Here is a 26236-nt window from a genome sequence, read left to right as displayed (position 1 = left end):
AGATCTTAAGGAATATGGTCAAGCTCATGACCACTGGCCCTCCTCAATCACCCTCCCATTACTATTCCTGGTCAGCTCACTTGCCTTCACAATGCCTATTTAAAAACCTCTCCACTCTCTTCGAACTCCCACTACTTTCTCCTCATTCTGAATCATCCAATAAAAATGCCTTCATATCCAATTTATTGTCATATACATGAGCTTGCAAACAGAATAGAACCCTATCACCATCCTTGGACAGAATCAATAGGCCCACACACAAAACAATTCTCTTCTGTGATTCCCAATTGAGGAGGGAGATTGGAAGATGGGGGGTGGGGAGGTACTTTGTTTCCAAATGGGCCATCGAACTTTTTAGATAAAAATAAAAGAAGTGAAATTCATCCATCTTGATACAAATATCTCTAAAGAAACCCAATTCCATTTACTCTCATTTGAAGATCATTAAGAAACCTTTAGATTTATAACTTAATATGGGTTTTATGAATCAATCTTCTGTCATTGGGACATAAATCAATTCCTAGAGCCTGATCACTACCACAGAAATAACAAAACCGAGACCTTTAAATTGCAAAGTCAGGGGCCAGATTCTAGATCTGAGAGGGCCCCCAAAGTAGGCAATAATACCATGTGAGGCTTGGCTTAAAACAGTCAGCTCGCCTTAACTGTATTATGTTTTTATTACAACCATTATGCAATTTTTCCAGTGATCACTTTTAGGAATGGTATGACTCAAAACTGGTTATTGCCTATAAAGAAAGCACAAATGTTTTTTTATTTTCTTTGTTCTTTCCAGTGGAGCTGATGAATGTTTCTCCTTTTTTGGGTGTAAATTCTGAAATCAGTTAAAGGAGGTTGAAATTAGTGGGAATTTCAAGTTCACACATATCATATCCTTACTGACCTGCCTGAGAGAGTCCTCTCAAAGTAAACATACTGCTTCTCAATCAATGCTTGGTTTAAGTTCAGATTCATCTGTCTGGAGCAGCTCCTCCAGACATTCCTATTGTACTTGATGCTGCACTTTAGCCTGAGCAGATCTCAAGCAGTATTTTACTGATACTTACATGTCAGGGATGCTGAGACTGCATTTTGATCATCTCAGAATGTGAAACAATGGCAGATCAATACAAGTTTCTGAATAAATGAGTGGAGTGTAATCTAGATCAGTGCAGGTGACAAAGGAGTGATCAAGATGAATTGCTGAGCTCTCTTTCATGATGCAATTTGAAGACAGAATTATGAATGGAAAGAATATAAACTTTGGCTCCATTTGGAGGTGAATGGAATGGTACTTTTAAAAATAAAAAATACAACTATGTCTACTCAAATCAGTTATTCTCATACTGTGACTGACTCATTTAGTGAGAACAGCAAGTTTATATATTTATTTCTGTATCACCTAGTCTTAACTTCTCTGCCAAAAAATATCAAGTAACTCACTGTCTCTTTATAGGAATTTTCAGATCTGCTGCGGTGGTTTTGTAACAGGTCAACTTAGCTAAGCTAGGACTATGTTTCTCAAAATTCCTCTCCTATATGGCCTCTAGTTAACAAGAGCCACTACAGAAATTTTGCACGAGATCTAGAAGACAAAAGTGAGGCAGATGTTACAGCCTGAAGGTGGGTGTAGAGCACCAGGTATTGTAGCTCACACCTGTTATCACCCAGTCCCCCTGTGCTTGCTCACATTGTCATCATGAAGCAGCAGCCAGGCCCGCAGCTCCTCCTGCTGGATCCCCTCCTCCAATTTCTCCAAGTCCTTGGTCTGCTGCAAATGTAGCTCATGGCAAAAGCACTGGCTGCTTCTTCAAGTCTCCCAGGCATAGAGGTTCAACATAGCAAGAGACAGATGCAGTTCCAATATGCTTAGGTAGCTTCTAGTTTGTCCTCACAGGTTGCATCTTGTCTTTGCTCTCCTTCACTTCATATCTAGTGTTTCATTACAATAGCTGGCCCTGCTGGCTTTCAGTGACTTCAGGCCCACACCAGATACAGTGGCATATCCTCCATAGAATTCTTCACCAGCTGTCATCATTGTGTGAGATCTAATCCTTGTAATAAATTCCCTTTTCTATATCATTCAGAGTTATCCTACTTCCCTGATGAAATCCTAACTCATACACCTCTACAAGGTATCACTTTTCCCTGTCCCAATCATTCTGTATAACATGTACAGATTAAAGCAGAGAAGAACCAGGGGATAGTCTGGGAAGACCATTCTACGATTTATCATGATGTGTTTACTAATTATAAGTCAATGGAGCAGGGATGTCTTTGTGGCTCACCAGTTGAGCATCTGCCTTCAGCTCAAGGTGTGATCCCAGAGTTCCAGGATCGAGTCCCACATTGGGCTCCCTGCGAGGAGCCTGTTTCTCCCTCTGCCTGTGTCTCTGCCTTCTCTCTGTGTCTCTCATGAATAAATAAAATCTTTTTTTTTTAAATGAGTCAATGGATCCACTTCAAATTTATGAATGGCATACGGGGTTGCAGCATTGTGCCTCTACAGAAATGCCTGTGTAGTTGTCTGGTGTGTAACCTGCTCAGCTGTAGGTGGTAGCCCTGGCAGCTAGGAGTACTATAAATGGTTCCTCTTTATATAAAATAGACATTTTCATTTTGTATCAAGTAACTGATCCATTCATATAGAACCACCCTTGACTGAGTCTAGATGAGATTTATAGTCCAGTATGGTATAGTATGTCATTGGGAATAAATATAGAAAACACAGTACATCCAAAGAATCATTAAGTCATTAAAAGCAGAAGACATTAACTGCACAAGCCAATAAACCTGAATATTCTAATGACAGATTTTATGTGATTTGACTCCTATATGTCTCCTTTGTTCTTTTTCCTATTCTAAAGACACTTGGATATGAATTGGCAAACCCAATGAGTTACCAAGTATATGGATCAATAATTACTCTTTCGGTCATCATAGCCTACAGAGGGGATTTTTAAAAAAATTAAAGTCAAGACTAAAAGAACAAAAATCATAAGGCTTTTACGAGCGTCTTTGAAGCTCAAGCTCAAAGGATCCTCTTTCTACTTGAGAGTAAAATGTCCTCACATATAAGAGGGCACTGATCCTCCTGCCTTGTCCAATTCTATCTTCCCTTCAAACTTCCACTATTATTAGCCATCAACCTTTAGTCCCTCTCGCTAAGACCTTAGATTGCTTCTTGTAACTATGTGTTAACAAAGTGCCTCGCACATAGTAGTCACATAATAAACAATTTCTATGACACTAAAGATCTCATGTCTACCTGGGCCATATTTCTATTTTCCACCCATAATAAAGGCTATATGCATATTAGACAAAGAGTTGGAGTTGGAGTTACTTGTAGAACTAGCTTTATTATTTGCATGAACTTCCACTTTCTTAGAGCCTCTGTTTTTCCTTTCTTTTGAGATAATGCCCAATATTCTTTACAGCTCACAGAACAGAGTGGTCCTATGAAGTCTGCTACAGTAAACTCTTTAGCATACAGTGCAAAAGAGGTAGCTCTCTGGGGTTTAGCACTGGGGTCTGTTTTGCCTGAGGGGATTAACACCTGCCAGGACTGATTGGGTGAGACCTTCAGAGCAGTGCAGCACTGCCATGGAGGCACTTCCTGGTCACCAAGCCTGACATCAAATGCTCATCTGCTTCCTGCCTTCTTTCTTAGCCAATCAGCAAATCTGAATCTGCCTTCAGTTAGAGACAGATAACTACAGTAACTCTTCCTAGAGGCATCGGGCTGAGTCTCCCACATACCTGTTAGCACTGATTTACTCACCCTTCTAGTATGTTTGATGAGATTTGTAAAGTTCATCACCAGACACACTCTACTAATGGGCCTGAATTCTAAGGAAGAGTTGAAACAGTTTCAGAAAGGAGAAGCTTTGTCTGTAGATCAGAACAACCACGAGATTGGCTTTCCTGGCTGGCCTGAAGAGCCCTAGGTAATCTTAGCCTAAGTGGCTGTCAAAAAGAAATCTTGAGAAAAATCAGTTCCAAAAAGTAGAAGGTGAATGTCTAGGGTGTTTTGGGAATAGTTCCAGGTAATTTCACACTAATATGAAGTCCCAAAATATTACTGTTAATCAAGCCAGACCTTTCCAGCTTGGAATTTGTTTTCATACACAGTGATAACTCAGGGGATATTGTAGCCATATATGAGATTTTGTACGTGAATGACAGCTGTCATCTCATCTCTGAGGATGTAAGACCATTAGCTCTAATAGACTTGTTTGTTCACCTCACCTTGCATGATGAAAATCATTGCTAATTGTGTCCAAAAGAGCTCTGAATACTAGAGATTTATGAAAGATAGTTAGTTTTCCCTTGATTCCCTGATACTTTTTTTCCATGCACAAAAAATACCTTAGTACGTAAGTTACAAGGACCTCTGGCTGATAAGTGATTTATACTAAAAACACTGAACATAGTCAGGAGAAAGCAATTCCCGCTATTTCCCCAGCTTGGAGTTTGGACCCATTCCAGGCATTTCTCTCTGAATCAGACCCAAGCATCCCCATCTGGAGTACTAGCAAACTGATGAGATCTTCTGCCTCATAAAATTCTTATAACCTTACCAAAGCAGAGGGCTGGCTTTATCTTAAAGGTCTCTGAACAAATTACTTATATTTTTTCTAATTTATTTGAAAATGTAAGGTTTCTTTTTCACTTCTGCACCTTTCAAAAGAGGTGGACATTGTGTTTTCATATAACTTCTAGCGTTAAACATCATACACCACATCTATTGCTGCCTGAATTTACAAGGTCTAGCTTGGACTCTCTGAAATAAGCTGGTACCATCTGATTAGATCCATGAATCCATTTGAGCCAGGCTGGCTGATGCAATCAGCAATCTATCCAGTAATGCTTGCACATAGAAGCTGCTTTGTTAAATACCCTGCAAGAATCTGCCCATGAGGAAGAATCCATCCAGACCCAGATTCTTATACACTTCCTTGAATAATCAGGAGTCAGTACATTTAAGTTGAAACAAATGGAGAAAATTTACTTGTGAAAGCTCATACTCCTGGTTTACTTTCACAAAATTGCAAGGTCAATAAGTTATTTTGTCCATCCCTCTGCCTCTGATGGGCTCTTCATCTAAACAGTACCAGGTGGATGGTGATCTAATCTAGATTTAAAAGGATAACAGAAAAAGCAAATTTTCATCCTGACTTCAGCAATGCTCTTGAGCCTGTCCTTCCCTCCCCCACCAAATGTACTATGACCCTCCGATCCTCATTAAAACCCATTTCTTCCTTTTCTCCATTTTCATAGAAGCTGGAGAACACTACCAACCAGAGAATATAGTTTCTTTTCAATTTCTCCCTGGGGAAGAGTCTCATTCACTTCCACATATACTTGTCAAATTAAAGAGGCAGTCATTTCTAGTAAAATTAAACTTGGGATTGTCTATTTTATATCTCCAGGTGGGATTTACTCCATGCTCAATAACTAATAAAGTAGTAAAGGTAAAACCCGGAGGCATTAATTATGTAAAACAGTATATGTAATATTTTGGAACACATGACACAACTTAGTCTAAGTAAAAAAATAATAATAATAATAAAATAATAATAATAATAATACAAGTGGGTAATATCTGTTGTTCAGGGAAGCGAGTTGTCCTGGTTTTAAAATGACGTTTATTCATCATTTTCTAAATGAGAAAATAAAGAAAAGTACAAATATACAAAATAAAAGCATACATGATCCCATTGCACAAATATAATCACTAATATTTTATATGTCTTTCTAGATTTTATATTTTTAATAACTTTGTTCATTTTGGCAAATGCTACTAAGTGAAAAGTCATTGAATTACAAAAATATTTCCATTAATTTTAATAGGAAAATTATATGTTCCATCCCAGTACAAGATACCAAAGGATTTTTGCAGATAGTAAAATATATCATATTAATGATGAAATGTTTCTATAAATAATAATACTTTGCAAGCAAATAAATACTGTTTGATCATAAATGTAAGGTAATAAAGATTTATTGTTCTTGCCAAAGGAAAAAGAGGAGGCTTGATTGTAGGTGGAGGGGCTGGAGGCTAAGTGCAAGACAGTCATTTTCTGGAAGGTGCTAAGAGTAAGCACTCGACTTTCAGATAAACAATGTTTTTTGCACTCATTGGTATCTTCCACACTTTAATGCAGAGACAAAGACACTCTAAACTTCAATGGCTTAAAATAACAAACATTTATTATTTCTTATAATTCTGTGGGTTAATTGGGCTGTTTTTTAGGTCCAGACCAGCTAGGCTGATCCCTGTTGTTAATGATTCAGCTGGAACTTGTTGGTCTAAAATGGTTGTGGGCAAACTGTTTTATAAAGGGCCAGATGTGAATTTTTAGGCTTTGCAAGCCATGCTTTCCCTGTCACAACTACTCAGTCCACTGGTATAGTGTAAAAACAGCCACGTACAACATGTGATCAAATGGGTGAGGCACCTCTGTTCCTTGCTACCCCTGGTCTAGGATAGCCTCACTCGTGTGTTTGGCAGTTGGCAGGCTTGTTGGTCTAGAGGGTGGTTCTCAAACTTGAGCATATATCAGGATAAGCTAGATAGCACATTAAAGTTTGTGATTGCTGAGCCTCACATCCAGAGTTTCCAGCTCAGTAGGACTGGGGTGAAACTGCAGAATTTGCATTATTACAGGTTCTCGGGTGATGCCCTTGCTGTTAGTCTGGGGACCACATTTTGGGGACCACTAGTCTAGAACTTCTCAGCTAGGATGGCTCATCTCTGTTCCATATGTCTCTCATTCTCAGGCAGCTAGCTTGAGCTTCTTTCTTTACATGATGGTTTCGGGCTCCAAAGAGCAACAGAAGAGGCCCAATGCACAGATGATTTACAAGTGAAAGAGACTACCTAAAGCTGTGGGCAAAAGGAGATTCAACAAGTTGGATGCCATTATTGCAACAAACTACCACACTGCACTAAAAGAAGTTATAGAACAGAAACACATCTTTAGAACAAAATAAATAGCACAGGAAAGCTTTGAAAAACATGGAAATAACTCGCATGCACAATGGATGGGAGAATCACAGAAGATACTACCTTTTTGTCCTTCTCATTTGATGTATGTTCACAAAGCAAAATATTTTGGGTTCATCCACTTAGGGCACACAATTCAAATTTGTTCCATATGATATATCCTCTGATTAGAAACTGCTGTTGTCAAGTAAATCAGTGAATGGGTTTTTGCTTGAAATCATAATGTCAATACATGCCTTCTTCTAACAATGTTTATTTAGTGGGCTTTGGAGTGAAAGAATTGTTATATTGAGAAAAAAACTAACTGAAAAGTAAAAAGTGGTATGACCTTTTGAAAATGGTTTTAGTAAAAGGTTATCTGGTAGTTGTTATGTGAGATGAGTCTGGTTATATTAAACATTTTCATGATTGCTAATAAAAAATGTAAGAGATTTTTTTTTTCAGTTAAACTCACAACATGCATATTCTAATGATGACAAATGAAATTAATGGGTCCTACCTTGGTCATGAAGTACTCTTCTGAGGGGACCAGGAGAGGAACAGGCTGGAAGCCAGAGATGCCCTTGTTATGTTATGAAAGTCAGCATACGGCTCAGCCCTCCCTATTGACCTCTTACTGGATTTCGCAACTCCATAGTTTTGTGACTTCACGGCTTTGATTTATAAAAGGTGTCTTGTCATGGTTCTATTTTTCAGGAATCTGCCTCTAAATGAAACACTAATACTAAAATGAATGATGCCAAATCCAAATGGCTTACAATATGCCTAGTGTTATTTCTTATGAAAGGCAGAAGTATTTATATATTTCAGTGTAAGCTGAAACACATTGAACTTTTTCTGTACTTGAGTTTACTTTATTGGGGATTAGAAAAATTGATTTTGTTTACATGACAGTGTGCCTCCAGAACTGATGACAGACCAAATCACTCTATGGAGAATGTTCTCTCCTAAACGAGGCACAGAATTAAAATACAAGTTGGAGAATAAAATATGCTACCTAGAAGGAAACCCTGGGAGAGCTGCTAGATAAGCTGATAGTAAGCCACTATGGCCCTGAGCACTTGGTTAAAACCAGAATAAAAAATAAGTTAACGCTAACCTCAGGGACTTATATCATAGGTGAGGGTCAAACAGGCAAACATCATGTAGGTCAATAAACAAAATATTTATAAGACTGGAAAGGAGTAGGTTGAAAGCTATGCTGCAGGTTGAAAAAGAATGGGGATGAACAAGAAAACTCCCAGTTCCCCCCACTCCCAGATACAGAAATGGAGATGATCCCATTAAGTGTATGTGGTGACTGTGGTGGGTCTCATGGAAGCTACTACCTGGAGATGCTGCTCAGTACAGCTGACCCCTGAACAACAGGGGTTTGAACTGCATGGTGCCACTTACATGCAGACTTTTTATAAATACAGTACAGTACTGTAAATGAATTTTCTCTTCCTTATGATTTTCTGCATGACATCTTCCTTTCTCTAGTTTACTTTATTATAAGAATACAGTGCACTATACATATAACATACAAAGTGTTAATCAATTTACATTGTCAGTAAGGCTTCGGCCAATAGTAGGCTATTGGCAGTTAAGCTTTTTGGGACTTAGAGAAGTTGTACGTGGATTTTTGACTGCATGGGGGTCAGCGTCCCTAACCTCTGCATTGCTCACAGATCAACTATATAATGGGGGGAAAAAAAGAGAAGCAAACTGGAATTTGTCCCTGGACCATAAATACACTTCCTCCATAATTTCCACCTTTAATTTCTCTCCCTGTCAGGTATGACTATCATCTTTGTCCTCTTTGTCCTAAAAAGAGCAGAACCTCTAGACCTCTTGGAGGTTTCCAGAAAGACTGTTGAAAAGGAGATCCCAGCCAAGGTGCTTTAGATTCAGCTTCTGAGTCAAAGGCCAGAAAACAGTATTGGTTTACTAGTTTTTCTCCCCTCAACAAGTGGCATAAATGAATTGCTGAAAGACAAACTGAGACACATTATAATTTTGAGGAGTTTGAACAAACAATCCATTCAAATCGGGCAGCACTACACCAGAAGTGGTTGGGAGTGCTCCTCCTACAGGAGCTTGGGGCAAGATTTTTATAGAGAAGATACCTGAAGGAAAGCATAAACATTTGATTGACTACAGTTGAAGCAGTTGCCCTGTTTGGGAAAAACTAGTTGGCACTTTGTGATTGGTTGTTTTTAAGTTTCGTTTTCTCGGATTTTCTGCACCAATTGTCTTAGGTTTCAGTTTGCTTACATAGGCTACCCAGGTATCAGAGTCACTGCAATCTAATGGGCTCCTTGTTTAACCACCCAGCATCACTCTTGCCCTCTGGACAACTTCTTTCCACCTGAGGCTGTCATATAGAGCCAGGGCTCACTGTGGTACAACTTTCCAACAAATCACATTTGAGGACATTAACACTAACGTGCTAACATGCCAAAATGCATGCTGGTGAGAAGGGTGTTACTTTACACGACTTCCCTGACAAGACACGCTTTCGCTTAAAAATGGATTATATTATAGGATTTAAAACAAAATGTTATCCACTGATGGTCATAGATAAAAAAGTACTATATCCTCATGTTTCATTTTGATATGCTGTGACCTTTCACTACTTAGCTTCTATGCTATCTTCCTGCAAATATTTATTAACAGAGGGGTATTTGACATAAAAGGATAAATTAGGAAAGGGAACCCCGCAATGAGAATTTATGGGAGATCAGATCTTGCAGCTTGTTTATTCACTAAGTTCTAGAGACTTGTTAACTGCTTTGGGTGTCTCCAGGGTGTCATCAATTAATTGAACTCTGGCCTTGCAGAAGTTGATTGATATGCAGGTGATTGAAGCAGTGGCTGTGACTCAATATTAATTACCCTTTCTGAAAACACCAACTTTTTCTCAACTCCTCCAGAGAAATGTAGTGGTGAGAGAAATGGAGAGTCTGCTCTTTCATAGATCATGTGTTACCTACTCATCACTTGGGAGGTGGCGCTTGTCAAGGACAAAATGGAAAAAGATGTAGGAAGAAAGAAATTTTAACATTGAAACACTGTTGAAGACTTGTCATTAACCCATTTCCCCCAAGATTTTGCTTTGTTTAGGAAAATAAGCCTTGTGGGGTTTAGCTGGAGCCTGCATATGTGGAGGTGTTGAGGTCTAAATGCAATTTGGTCCCTAACTTCCTTATAATAACGGACCATCATTCATTAAGTAACTTCTCTGTGCAGAGCATCTGCATGTGTTGGCTTTCCATACATTTTCTTAAATATTCTTCATAACAGCCCCACATAGCAAGTAGGAAAACTGATGTTCAAAAAGCTTCCCATGATCTCAGAGCAAGGAAGGGCAGAGCTAACATTTAAACTTCCCTCTGTTCCACTTCAAAGTCAATGGGAAATTCTTGGGAGTTTATTTTATTGCTTCACTTCCTTACCTTTAAAATATGAATGGGGATGGATAAGAGAAGCAGTGAAAGATGAGGGGTGGGAGTCTAATATGTTAATTTTCTTGACCAGATTGTCCTAAGCGACACTTTTTCTAAAATACAGAGAAAGGTCAAATGTGGGTTTGTGAGTATATGCCTACAGTTTCCACACTCAAACTGCGAAAACCCCTCAGGATAAGCTGAAATGCATCCAGGGTAAATAGTCTTTAATAGTTTTTGACTCACTCTATGGAAATTACATAGCTATATATTATGATTCAAGCAAGGAAAGGGGGAAAGGTGCTGCTAAGAAGAGAGGATAAAACTGAATTTGTCCCTTTTTTATATAAGAAGTTTTAAATCTATGACTTCAAGATTGCTAAAGTACTGTTTTTTATAAAAAAGAATTTGCATTACATGAGATCTTACGTCTTTTCTCCATGCTAAGCAGCCTCTTCCCTTTGGAGGTGACACATACATTTCTTCTGAAAGCAAGCAACAACCATCACATCCCCTTGCCAGGACTTTCAGGAGCAGAGGAGACTGGCTGGCTATGTAGAAGCTATTTGTCCTGACCGGAGACATTAGGTCCAGCTCTAGAAGAGCAACTTGTGGATTTACCTCATGTGTGGTATAAATGGTCCTACTCAAGTAGCTAAGGAGAGTATTTTTTTAGTAAAGCATTTCTTTTAAGAGAGTCGATTTTCTCCTAAGGAGCATGAAGAAGGTGGAGCTGCCATCACTCAGCCATGTGAATGTACACCCATCCTCATTACTTGCAAACTGTGGAGGTCGAGATGAGTCATCCACTCTGCCTGTGGCTTCTTATTTTTAAAAGAAGGATAATAATGAAAGAGTTGTCATGAGGATTAAATAAAATACTACCTTTACTAAATTTAAACCAGCACCTGACCCTCAAAATAATGCTACCCATCATTAATATTGATAAAGAATTCAAAGCTTATCTATTTCTCCTTTCTAATATTTTCCTTATTTCCCCAGAATTGTTTTCTCTTCCTACTCTTTAACCATCATCCTCTGATTCTCCACTTAACCTCCATACCCTGGATGAATATATTTAACTCTTATGATTTTTCTCTATTAAGTGGTGGTCCCAAATTAAGAGCAAATATTAATCTACACCAAAACAAATCATGTATAGTATTGCAATTTTTAAATCCAAGTCAGAGCTAATATTTCTTTTTCTTCTTTTTCTTAAAAAAAGAGTCATATCACATTCCTCCTCTAAAGTACATTTTTAAGGAGCTAGACATATTAAAGTAAGGTGAATTATCAACTGACACCTTATACAAAACCTTTGTTATCTGATTTTTTTCCCTCCAGTTCCACACCATATTCCAGAGTCTGACAGTACCCTGAAAGAGATGATACTGTGAAACACAACTGCCTACCCCAGTGATGGATGAGTAGATGGTGGTTAACTCACTGTAGTTTACTTTTCCAAGTCTGAAATGTTCAAAGTAGACATGTGTTAAGTCATCCATCAGAAATGTAGAATGCAATGACAGAAATAACCAGATGCCCTGTAACAGGATGCCATAGGGCAAACTTGGAAAAATTAAATAACAACACTTCCCTCTCCTTGTGTAATAAAATACTGCTTGTGACCTAAAGTTTTACTCGAATTTGTGTACAACCATTACGTCCCAAAATACACTGGAAAAAATTCTAGGAAGCATGGATATTCTCAATGTTCACAAGAGACTTTAGCATTATTCTAGTTATTTTTAAGGCATTTATAAAAGAAAGGAAAAAGGATTGCTTGGTAAGCCCAAAAATATATATTTGAAAGAAGAATCGTTCTTAGTTGCCATGTGAACAGTAATGTTTTCTTGCTTATGGTATTGTCTGGTGGGTTTGTGGTGAAAATTATTTTTCCAATGCATAACTTTATATTAACACACACTGTTGGGCAATGAGGACAATGACCAGAGGAACCCAGCCTAGTGAAATCACCACACACAAGGACAAATATAAGATTGAACAATAATCAAAATGAAAAAAAAAAGATTTTTCTCTTGAAAATGACAAACTTGCTACAAATAAAACACACTTTTTGAAACTTAGTCATCATTATCCCCATCATTAATATTTGTTGAATTAGAAATGCTTGTAAAAGTACTCTGTCGAAGTGAGGTCATGATAGCGGTCAGCAATTAATAGTAGGAGCTGTGTTGCCTACCATCCACGTAACAGTCCACTAGGGTCCTTTCAGAACTTAGGAGGCTCTCCATTTTGGGAATTTAACTATAGCAAGAGGAACACCTAAAATCTCTGAACCCACGGGAAGATCCAACAGAGCCTTGGGGTAGGAGGAGTGGCTTAGAGTCCACAGTGTGTGCGGTTGAATAAAAATCCACATTCTATCTTTTAATTTTGGAAAGAAAACTTCCCTCTCTAATCTTCCCATTGTAAACCTTCTGCAACTCAAAAGCCAATCTTCTCATTACCTCATGTTGCCTTTGACTGGAATGCCCTATCCCTGCCTCAACTTACCTTTAGCTATTTTTTCACTCCACAAACTGTTGCTATCCTCCTCTTTATCAGCTTTTATTTCTGAAAACGACATGGAAATTCCATCTCTGCTCCAACCTGGAGATGGTAAATGACTCTATGGCTAAAGCCTTTGTTTCCTCAGCAATTAAAAAAGGATAAAATAGTTGCCATAGAGGAATATTATGAGAATTAAATGAAATTAGATATGTTAAGGGACGCCTGGGTGCCTCAGTGGTTGAGCATCTGCCTTCGACTCAGGGTGAGATCCTGGGGTCCTGGGATCGAGTTCTGCATCAAGCTCCCCACAGGGAGCCTGCTTCTCCCTCTGCCTATATCTCTGCCTCTCTCTCTCTCTCTGTGTCTCTCATGAATAAGTAAATAAAATCTTAAAAAAAAAAAAAAAGAAAAGTACACAAAGACCAACAGGATAAGGCAGTAAAGAGAAACAAAAAGTTTGGGTCTCTTTGACCCAAAGAGAAAGAAGTCAATTCTGGACTGATTAAGAAAAGCTTGAGGGAGGAGGAAGCTTTTCTCTTTCTGTTTAAACTAAATAAGGGAGGAGAGGCAGGGGGAAAGTTGGAAGATTTGATCTAGAGAAGCAGGGACTAGGGAAGAACTCCCTGGCAGTGAAGGGGGCAACATGGACTTGGACAGGAAGGAGCTGACTAATTTGCCTGGAGCCAACTACCCCGAAGGAAGCAGTAGGAGAGGTGTGAATGGAAAGAAAGACTAGCACTGAGGCAATCAAATATAAAACCTATCTGCAGGCTTAAGGTAAATCATGGTCCAAGGGAGACCTCTGGAAAAAGATCTACAGAGGTCTTTTCATGTCTGCCTTTTTTATTTTAAGTAGCACAGTGAAACTAGCAGTTGATAAAGTTACAACATATTATACTTGTTCCAGCACATCCATGTCTCCTCTCTGCACCTTTCACTGAGAGTTTGGGATACAACCCCATCCCTTCCTATTAAAAGCTACTGGCTCAAGGGCAGCCCGGGTGGCTCAGCGGTTTGGGGCCGGCTTCAGCCCAGGGCCTGATCCTGGAGACTCGGGATTGAGTCCCATGTCAGGCTCCCTGCATGGAGCCTGCTTCTCCCTCTGTGTCTCTGTCTCTGTCTCTCTCTCTCTCATGAATAAATAAATAAAATCTTTTAAAAAAATAAAAGCTACTGGCTCAAATATGCCATTTGTATTACAGTATAAATTAATTCTACAAAATCTAAGGCATTCATGTCACCATCATGGTATACTTAAGATAGGAAGATAGAATGTATTATGCAGTGGTTTATTGTATATGGACCTTTATTTGTTGTCTTTCTGGGGCCTCAGAAACAATGGGAACAGGTTTAGTACTGCAGACAGGTTTGCAAGTACTGATCCCAGGAGAAAACTTGCCTGCCTTTTGTCTCAGTTTGATGTTCCTTGCTTGCTTCCCATCAGGCTGCCCACTGTGTTTAAGCCATCAAAGGAGTGCACAGCTTCATAGTGGCTGGTCTTCATTTGGGCTGGAGCAGAAATTATTGTTTATTCTTATCTCTATCAGTACAATATGCACAGGGCCTTCAATAACCAAAACTGGGCTGCATTTGTCACAGAATTCCCTTTAAGCATCCCTGCCATGATGATTTTCTAGCAAATGTTGGCATTACTGATGCCTATAATGGGTTGGAAAGGGAAGGAAACATTGCTGTGTGCTTTTTATCTACATATTTGCTGTTCCCAGTATGTCTTGCCTTACCACATACCTTTATTTTTATAGAAAAAGAATTATGTTTAAGCCATGAGTTTTATTGTGACCAATAAATGATTTCTGGATATCTCCTAGACAGCTTAAAGGTAAGTTTAAGAATGTTGGTTCTTGGAAAATACTCAAGTGGATTTGGCAGCTTACTTTCTGAAAAATGGCATCTAAATAATGAAATAACTACCTCCTCTTCCTCACTACAAGACAGCCAGTTTTATGGGTTTAAAAAAAAAAAAAAAACCAAGCAAGCACAGTTCCAGCACAGGACAGGAAATGAAGAATAGCTTTATAACAGAAATGATGTGGGGAATTCTTTATGTTGGCAACATGCAATTCTCCAAAATAGAAACTGGCCAGAACCACTTTAACTATTTGGGAATAAATATTGCGGCATTTTTACTTACCCAGAATGGTCAGCAAAGACTCTTCAAGGCTATGGAAAACCAATGCCAAAGAGGACTTGTCCAGACAGTGGATTCTGTTCCTCTTGTTATGCCCCAGAGACAATGGAATTGACACAGAATTGCCAAAGGTTCTTTGAAAAATTACTTTTTTCAGATTATTAGAAAAATGAAAAGTATGTCCTCACAGGTGTCAAGTGTTTTACTTGGACAATTAGATTATCTCAATTATGTTGAATTCTTTGGTTTAACATTCCAGATATCTGCAGGAACTTGATACAACTCATCTACTCCCTTTTCTTCCTTTAAAACAATCCTTTTCCTAATGCTTACAATATCAACATTAACCCAGACACTAAATATAAATGAGAGAAACTATGGTAATAATCTCTTCCTTTCAATTTTACATGAACTAGATTGACTTAAAAAATAATTTGTGTCAGTTTTTCTCAAAACAAGTTCACAAAAAAATTCAATAATTTGATTTTTGGGGTTTAATCCACATGCACACTTTTCTGGATCCTCTGTGTTTATGAGAGTGGATTTGTGAGACTACAGGTCCTGTCCCGGCAGTTTATGGACTGGCTAACTGCCTTAGGGGGCATCTAATATGTGGCCTGGCTTCCCAGACACTTCCTGGAACCACAGGCCTCATGTGCCATTTACTGTTGAACATGTTTATTCATTTATTACAAAGTGAGTGCTGGTAAAGGCTAGGAGCTTCAGACCCAATGGACATTGCTGGTGTAATTATCAAAGCTCCTTACCTCGGGGGAAAATGAGCTCAATGATTCAAAGGACAAAAAAGCACTAAGGGTTCAAGGTGAGAATATGTGTTGAACATTCACCCTGAAGATAGTTTTTTAATAAGGACTTTAAAAAGCAAAATATGTAAAAATATACAAAGCCAAAATGGTAGGGTAAGTTGCCCTGTATTCTGGCCATTGCTGAAAACATACCAAGATGTTATTTGTCTAAAAGACATTTGAATTCATTTATCTTTCAGAACCTCTACATAATATTGCTAGCAAATAAAGACAATGTGAGGCCTCCATGTCTATCGTTTTAATTGCAAGAAACAAAAAGTAATGACCTTGGGTTTGAATTTAGAGAATAATCCCCCTCCTGATATGCCAGCATTTACCAGTTAATTTGAAAGCTTGGGAACAAATCACCCTCTGATTTTTGGTGAAATGTTCACTCCCCAGCCTGTCAACAAACTCCTCATGAGATAGTGTCCTTTTTGTTCTCACATCCAGAGCACCTCTCACTCCGAGAGACACACTGCATGGCCCAGGGTTGTGCGAGGATTCTGGGGAGCTGTGAACGTCAGGCATGTTTAACCATGATCCTGAGCATAGGACCTTGCAGCTTAGTCTTTTGTGCAGAGATAATGGTTTACGTTAGATTGATTATATGCAGACTGAGAAGTGTATCTTGTGCAACAACTCCAAGGCGTGCTGAAAGATAAAAATCCCATTTGCTGCATTTTATATTGGTGGTCTCTGACGTGGACGACACTAGCCTGCATAGTCCTTGTAAATCACAGATATAATGAGGGCCAGATAGCAGCTCGCTTAACTGTTGAATGAAGTAAGTGTTTCTTTACTCCAGACTGAAGGATGGCATATTTGCTATCTCAAACCTTATGCTATCAGGTTGAAAGAAGTCTTTTATTTATATCTCTGAATGCAGACGAGATAGCTGGTTAGTTGGGTGAATGCTCCTGATGTTGCAGAGCAGAGTTTTAATGGAAGTTTCTTTATCCGCTTTTGTTTAATTTTTATAATGCTCTATCTCCCTAGAGGGCCTTTCGTACTAAAGATGAGCTGCTTTCCAACTTCTTCCTCTTTCCTTTTGCCTCCAGCCCTGTGGGCAAAGAACAAAGGGCAACTCCCCTCACCCCCCTGGTGGCTCATCAACATAATTCTTCAACTTGCCATGGGGGTTCTCAGAGGGGAAAAAAGTCTAGTTCCTAGAGCAAGAACAAATCCAGACCCCATAATCCTGCCTGAGTGGAACCTAAGCCTCACGAGTGAAAACACCTTTGCTTCTAATGTGTCGTTAATCCCAGTTTTATAGGCAGCAGTTTACTTTATGTCTAACAGAGCTATTTCCAAGCGTTTTATAATATAATGCATTCCGATATCTACAAGACAAATAGTAATTCCAGTTACATAAGGAAAAAAATAGGAGTATGAACAGATTACCCGGACCTTGTTGTTAGAATCTCTAGCAAAGTTGTTTTCTCTCTGTGCCATAAACCCACACTCATGCAGATATACCTACACAACGGTCACACTGATACATACACAAACACACACAAATGCTCACAGGCATATACACACACCCTCACAAAGAAACACCCATACTCAACCACATACACATTCACACACTTGCACACATACACATACAGTTATAAATATGAAACCAAAAAGGAAAAAAAACCTCTCTGTTGGAAGAAAAGTAATCTGATTTATGAAAATTTTAGTTACAGTAAATAGTAACATAATACTATTCAATTCTTTTTTTTCAAACATTCAATATTCATTCAACTCATTCAAACATTCAATACCTACAACAGGCCAAAAAAAGTCATTTATTTAATATATTTATTGCCTGGCAGAAATACGTGGGAGATTTTTGTTGTAACAAAGACTGAAACATACTGGTAAGTGTTAAAAATTTAAGCAGCAGTCCCAACCAAGAGCTTTGCATATAGTAGGCATCCAATAAATGTCCTGAATTTTTAAAAAACATCTTTTGAAAAAATTTTGTAGTCTTTAGGTTAAACATCACAGACTGACCCCATATGTTTATCTTTATTCCCTTCTCAAAGTCTAATAAAATGATATTAAAGCAATAAATAAATAGATGATAGATAGGTAAATGAGTAGATAGATAAAGTATAACCCTTTGGGAAGATATCAGAAAAAGAAAAAAATATCAGAGAAAATGAAAGCAAACAAAGACATCAACAAAAATTGAAGAAGGAAATCTGAAGGAGGAACGAAATTGATTTCACGGAGAACTCAGAAACCTACATGCTTACAGGGGAGGAAGCCATCAAGACATAAGTAGTTCATGCCACTGAGCTGGGACAGGCCCAAGAATTGGAAGTGTTGATTTCTACAAAAGCTTAAGTAAAAAAAAAAAAAAAAAGAAGTAAAAACAGGATAATTGGATGCATTAAGACCCCTCCAAATCCTGTCCCTCGACCAGCAAGGTGGAAATCTACTCTCTGGAGAAGTTTCTCCCTTGGAAGACAGAGATCTAAACAAACAAAAGTAAATAGAACTGGAGGAAACAGAACAATGGACAGAGATGGGACTGTTATAAAATACTAATATTTGTTAATAAGATAAAATAGCGCAGCCGTGAAACAATAGTATATTACTGAAAAATAATGAGGGCCATTCAGATAAGAATAAACTCATTGAAATGTAAAACACATCAAAATAAAGGTTTCAATAAAAGCAATGAAAAGTAAAATTGAGGAAATACCACCAAATTAGACAAAAAGACAGAGATGGAAAACAGGGAGCAAAAAATTAAAAAATTAGACATTTTATTCAGAAGGCAGTCAATGTGTAACCAATAGGAATTCCAGAAAGAATGAACAAACAAAAACTAAAGGAAAATATTCAAAAAAAATTTAAGAAAATTGCTCCAAAATAAAGGAGGTGACCTCTAGATTTAAAAGGCTCTACCAAGTGTCTTGAACAATTATGGTAAAGATCTATATTCAAGCACATCACCATGAAATACTGCATCATCTAGGGAGAATACACTAAAAATATACCAAATAAACAAAACAAAGCAAAACTAAACACACACACAAAATACACACATACACATCAGTTACCATACAAAAGGGGGACATGGAATAGCATCAGGCTGCAGGAAAAGAAACTCCACTCACTGGAGGACAATCGAGAAATGCTTTCAGGAGTTGGTTCAAGATGATAGCATAGGACAATCCCAAACTCACCTCCTCCCATGGACACACCAAATCTATAGCTATTTATGGTACAATTCCCTTTGAAAAAGACCTGAAAACTACTTGAATAGCTGCCACCATGACAAAGGATAAAATGACCACATCAAGACCTGAGGGAGAGGACACCTGGGTGACTCAGTGGTTGAGCGTCTGCCTTCAGCTCAGGTTGTGATCCTGGGGTCCTGGGATTGAGTCCCATGGTGGGGTCCCCACAGGGAGCCTGCTTCTCCCTCTGCCTATGTCTCCGCCTCTCTCTGTGCGTCTCTCATGAATAAATAAATAAAATCTTAAAAAACAAAAAGACCTGAGGGAGAGGCAGAGATGTGTGCTCACCAAAAACCCATCCTGCCCCCTATGGTGACCCACTAATTGGAGGGATCCCAAGACTATGGAGCTTCCCCCTGAGGAGAGAGAGGTTCATGTCCCACACCACTAAAGTCAGCAAGCATGCACAGTCCACAGGAAGGTTCTTACTCTCCTAGCTCTGATGGCCAGGGGGCTTGTGTTCCTGGGTTCCCCAGGGCTAAAACAATTGGAAGATAGTTCTTGGCAGGCTACCATGCCAAGGCACTGCACAGCAGGCTGAAACACATCCCATTCTGCCTGAGAAAAAGACCTATTTACTTGTCCTGGAGCTTCAGCCTGAGAAGCAGGCTAAGGTTTGCCACATATCTATAACATATATAGATGCTCTCAGGGGCGAAGGCCAAAGGATGCCATCTTTGCATTCTCCCTTGGTACCTCTCAGAAAGAACTTTCTACACTTGTCTGGAGCCCAGATTTTTGCAGCTGTGGCCCATAGGACACCTCCAGATCACTTAGTCTGGAGGCCACCCAGGATTACAAATCCATCTCCACAGGACTGTATATATTTGCATATTTTAAAAGCTGCTACCTGAGGGTCTGGCTTCCAATCCTCCTGAAACTACGTACCGATTGAGATTCCTCCCTTTGGAACCCAGACAGGTCTTGGCACATCATCAACAACTGGGACCTACCAAAAATAAATCAGGTGGCTTAGATAATCACAAAGGTCCCAGAGACAACCAAGAGCTAGGGCGAGGTTGAACAATAAGTTTCATTGGTTACGTAAGAAATGCTTTCAAATTCTGAGGGGAAATAAAATTATTTTCAATCTAGTTTCTATACACAGGCAAACTATTAATCAAGTGAGGGTATAGAATACAGACATAAGGTTAAAAAAAATTACCTCCCTTATGTCCTTTCCTGGGAAACTATAATGATGAGAATAACAAATGCTTACATAATATCCAGTGTTTGCCAGGCAATGTTCTAAGCATTTTATATATAGTAACTCAGTTACTCCTTACAGAATTCATGCAAAATAGGAACTCTCATGGAGAGGTTGAGAAACAGAGGTTGAAATTCTTGTCCAGCATGATCCTCATTCGTAAATGGGGGAGATGGCTTAGGAATCATTCATTCATACTTCATTCCTAGTAACCTAGTCCAGAGTTACTGCTGTTACTGTCCTGTGGCATGTCCCCTCAAAAACACAGAGGAAAGAAATCAGAGCAATGAGTAAAAGGGAAAACTTGAATACTGATATAACAGAAGTTATAGAAGTGCTTTGAGTTGTGTGGAGAAGTGTGAGAGTGTGTGTGTGTGTGCGTGTGTCTGTTGGGAGTAACTAGAAAGTCAAATTTTCATGTTTCATGGTACAAAGTAAGTAGATAATCTCTCAAACTGAAAAATCAAACTAATTCATCCCTGCCTGGCACATACAAGGGACTCAATAAATGTTCATGAATGAATAAGAAAATGCTCCAAATCTCCATCTCGCGTTCATAGGTACTTTTATTTAGCACCGTAATTGAAAGAGTGGACAAAGGACCTTAATCTGTGACAGTCTTTATGTGGATATATGTTAATGACAGATGTATGTAAAAAAATAGCAAATATGCATGACACTATAATTCTGTATTTTAAAAAAGAGGCTGCACATGTGTATGTGTATAATTATGAACATATAGGATTATATATGTAAAATAAAATCTGTGCCAAGATGAATGCTAAGATCTCTTTGCATGTCATCCTATGCTGCCAGTGACTAACGTAGAAGGCAACTAAAAAGCAGGAAACAGGCTTTTTTATTCCCAACCAGAACATTTGCAAAGATTCCTGGACACACACTCCCATTGTATTGTCTAAAGTCCTGGGTGGGCTCCTTCACAAAAGCAGCATTTCATAGGAGAGGGAAAAGGCTTGCCAAGGTTCTAAAACTTTCACTTCCTATATTTGTTTTTTAATGTATTTATTCCAATTTCAAGGTAGGGTTTCACTCATTCCTTCCCTATGCCCCCCAAATTTAGTGGAGGAGAAGGAATAAAGCCAAGGAGACTTGCTCTTCATACAGACTTCATGTTGGGAGGGGGGCAGTGGAGGATTGTTTGGGGGTTCTGTTTGGGTAGTGTCTTGGACAAGGCATATGGTTGGTTATGTACACACAGAGTGGGGAAGTGAAAGCATCACTGATCCTTTAATGGGAAAAGCTTAAAGTAAACAGAGTTTTTCATCCTCGTTATGCCAAGAGCTGGAATAATAAATACAGATAGAAGATAGCCTCATACTTCAAATAATTTGTTGAAACTAGGTTCACAAACTCAGCCTGTTTCTATTTGTGCAGTTGTTAACCATAAGGACAGTCGTAACCCTTGCTGGGCCCTGGACAAGTGCCTTGCCAGTCACCACTCACATCATCCCAGCTTTGCAGACTAAAATTAGTTGACACTGCCCAAGCGTCCAAACTGTGATCGATCGTCTCAACTTTCAGGGCAGACCCTTGAGATTGATTGGCAGACCAGAATGGCAACTATCTGGTTGGAGAGTCAAAGGTCATGCCGCGTCTGTATTTTATGACATAAACAAAGCTGCCAAGGAAAGAACAGAGAAACTAGAATAAAGATAAACTGGAAAAAACATCAGAGAGACAAAAATATTCATTGGTTAAATTTAACTATGTAAGGTATTTAATAAAACTGTCTTTCTGAAGTTTATGTATCAGTAACTCCTCATGTATTGTTAGCAAAATAACTCAGAATGTTTCAAAATTATGTTTGTCCCTTAAGCTTTTGTTGTTAGTCCTTTTGGAAGTGATCTAAGATGTGTGATCTCCATGGCTGGGTCTACCAACATACAAGTTTTGTAGGAGAAGTAAAATACTGGGTAAATGTTTGAAACAAATAATGACAAATTCCTACATGCAGATTCTTGTGAATAGTGAGATGTTTTGACAGTAGGTGGGACAGAGTATCTGAATGTGTTTAAACTTAAATATTTTGCAAAATATCAAATTTTTTTCTTTTCTCAGCAGAGTCCAGCTTCCTCATCTCTTGTTCTTTCCTTAACCCACTCTATTTGGAGTTTTATTAACTTTTCAGTGGAACTGCCTTTATCAAAGTCACAAATAGATGATACTTTGCCAAAATCAACATCAGTTTATCTCCCCTTAGCCTCTAGACAGTATTGGATGTAGTTCATCGCTCCATCGTACCCAAAATATTTTGTGCTGTAGCCCATCACACTGCATATTGCTGGCTTTCCTCCTTTCTCATAACTCAATCTGGGAATGTAAGATTCTATCCTTGAGTCTATCCTCTACCACTTTCTCTCTGTAATTCTTTCCCTGAGTATTCTTACCTAGTCCATGCTTTTTAATAGTACTTCTAAACTTGTGATTCTTTTTTTATATATTTTATTTATTTATTTGAGATAGAGAAAATAAGGGATATATATATATATATATACATATATATATATATATATTTAAAAAAAACATAGTGCGTTTATTTAAACTGTTGCTTTTCATAATTCATTGAATCTTATCCCAGGTCAATATCTTCATTCTATTACCTTACTGAATACATTCATTAGTGTTACATAAAACTTCACATAAAATTACATACAAATTAAAAGTACAGTTAAGAACATAGTCATGATCTGTGTGAAAGGATTCACCGTTATGGCACCCTAGTCCCTGATGGGAGTACTTTTTCTGTTTTGTGGGCTTCACAACCTTAGACTCTCTTCTGTTTTAGAGAAAATAAAGCAGCTCCTCTGAGCTCTATGCCACGAGGTACCTTGCCACTGCATTATCGGTTTGTGTTCACCCAGTGGTACCTGTCCACCTGGTGGTTAGCAGCTGACCTCTGACCTTTAGGATGTTCATGCAATAAACATATATATATATAGAGAGAGAGAGAAAATGAGCAGAGGGAAGGGACAGAGGGAGAGGGAGAAGCAGGTTCTCTGCTGAGCAGGGAGCCTGATGCGGAGATTGATCCCAAGACCCTGGGATCATGACCTGAGCTGAAGTTAGACGCTGAATAGACTGAATCACCCCAGCGTCCCTAAACTGGTGATTCTTGAAATCCTGTTTCCGGCTTGACTAATCTCTTAAACTCTCAATTCATACATCTAACTGCTACTTGACAGCTCCGGTTGTCTGATTTTCACTATATACTTAACATGGACCAAACAGAACTGTAAGTTCTCATTCTTCTCCCCTAATTCACTGTCCCCAAGTCTTCTTCATCATGAAAATGACACCATCATCCATCCAGTTGCTCAGGCCAAAAGCCAAGAGTTATTCTTGATCCCTCCCTTTTCGTCTCACATCCCATTTCCACTTCATCAACCAGTTGAGTTAGACCTACTTCTAACAGCCAGTTTGATCCTGATCATTGTTTGCTCTCTTCATTCCTGCCACTTATGTCCAAGTTAGTCCCAGCACTCACCACAACTTCCTTGTACCCAGGCTTGCTGCCTCCATGTCTCCCTCCTATAGTCCATCCTTCACAGAGATGCTAGTGAACTCTTAGAACATAAAACAGACCTTGATACTCCTCAGTATTTCTTTGCTGATTATCATATGTCAAGCCTGTGCTACTCTCTATGAATAGAGAAAGGTCACAACTCAATACAAGAAATAGACATGCACATTGTATCTCTACCCAAAATCAGAGGACTTGTGCTAAACAGTACGAACAAAAATGGAAAGACTAATTTTTACTAGAATGGTGATAGTTGATATGGAGCAGGCTTGGAGAAATTATTGCCTGGTCATTCATTCATTTTTTTTTTTTTTTTGAGCAAACACTATACCCTGAACTGTGCTTCACAGAGAAAAATTATATTCGAGTTGAGCAGGATAAGTAGGACTTGAGAGGAATATTCTCTGTCAAGGGACCAACATGTGCAATATTCAAAAGCAATTTATATGTACTTTCGAGAATCATGAGTGACCCTGTGTGCTCGACCCAAGGCCATGGCTGGGGAAACCACAAGGTCAGAACACAGTTGGGTTGGGAGGGTCCATAAATGTTGGGCCTAGAAGGCCCAGACAGGCCAGAGAGTCTAGAATTAACCCAAGGGCAATAGCAATCATCAAACGTGCTTTCGTTTCATTTTACTTAACAGTGGAGTGATATGATCAACTTTGTATTTTGAAGTTTTCACTCAGGAGCCAGGATGAAGGATGATTTAGTAGAAACAGGACACAAGTCAAGGAGAACAGTTAGAAAGCTGTTGCAATATTTTAGACAAAAGACAGTACAGACCTAAATTGGAATGGGAGCAGTGAGAATGGAGAACAAAGATAGTGTTAGGAAAAAACATTGCAACTGGCAGCTTGCAAATCCAATCTTGTCATAAATGTTTTGTTTGAATTATGCGATGTAATTTTGTTTTGCCTGAATTCATTGCCAAGATTTTACAATCCAGAGACTTCAAATAAAATCTAAATTTCCAACTCCTCTTTTAGATATCCTAAAGCTGCAGTCCTGAGCCATATTCGCTTATCACAACACTGCCCGGTGGTAAGAAGCACATGCTCTCTTCTTTAGACAGTAGACAGGGCCTTCTCCAGCTGGCCACATCCCCTTTGTCCTGTTTTATTTGATCCATCAGGCCCTTTAGGCATTTCAGAGTGACATAATCTGAGAAAATTAACTGATCCAAGTGGCTTCTAGGGTGGACAATAAAAGAGGAGGGGCAGATTCATGTTCAGGGATTCGCCTACCTGAGGTAGGAAACACAAGAGAAGGAACAGGTTTGAGGAGTAAGATCATTAGTTCAGTTTAGGACATGCTCAGTGAATTTTTTATTAATCTATCTTCCGGTTAAGGGTTATTAAAGGAAAAAAACCTCTTCTATTATAAGCTTTTAAAAACAGATGACTCTCCATTAAAGCAACCTGCTAATTCTCTTTCATTCTGCCAAAAAAAAAAAAAAAGGTCTTTGATCCAAAACATATAAATGTACTGTGTGCATAAAAAGATGTCATTTTAATCAAATTTACATTTGAAGTGTCATAAGGAATTTTTATTCTTCCTGTCATTATTTATGTAAAGGAAAGTATTGCCAAAATTAAAGGGAAAGGAAATTAGCTTTTCTAGTTAATGTCATAAGGACATGAAACATTTTCATTCTGATGGAATGAAGAATTGGAAGATTTTTGAAAAACTGTACGGTGTTCATTTAATCTTACTAGAAAGGACTATAGAGGAAGATATTGAAAGGCTGTTTTTTTTTCCCTAATGAGGAAAAATGCCAAGATAAATGAGTTTCAACCCTGAAATTAGAAACAGATTGTTTATGGAAAGTTCATAGGTTATTCCACATTCCAGAATGTTCTCTCTCCTCCTTCCTCCTCATCACTCATAGTACTTAGAGGTCTAAGCTCAGCCACACCTGGTTCATTGAGATGTCACAGAATCATCCAATCCACATCCACCTATTTCTCTAAATCCTTTCTTCTAGTTTCTGTAACCAAGAGTTCAGCACTACCCCATTCTCTTTAACCTAATGGTTTCATCTGTCTTTGTTTTACTTCTCTGACAAGTCAGTAACTTTCACAACAAAAAAGAAAACATAGCTATGATTCCTCTCTGGTACCCAGAACACTGTGCAGTGCACATATTAAGTGCCTGGTAAATATTTTTGTCCTGTTGAGAGATAAGATTAAGGGGCAGTAGAGCCCAGGTTCTAGAACCAGCTTGATGCCAGCTCCCCCACTTACTAGTATATAACATGGGCAAGTTAAATAACCCCTGTTGCAGTCCCATCATTTAGTAAATGATGAAACTCCTGTCATAGGGCTGTTGAGAGGCTAGGAG

This window comes from Vulpes lagopus, chromosome 1 (assembly GCF_018345385.1).
Source record: "Vulpes lagopus strain Blue_001 chromosome 1, ASM1834538v1, whole genome shotgun sequence".
NCBI lineage: Eukaryota > Metazoa > Chordata > Mammalia > Carnivora > Canidae > Vulpes > Vulpes lagopus.
This window is presented reverse-complemented; position numbering follows the sequence as displayed.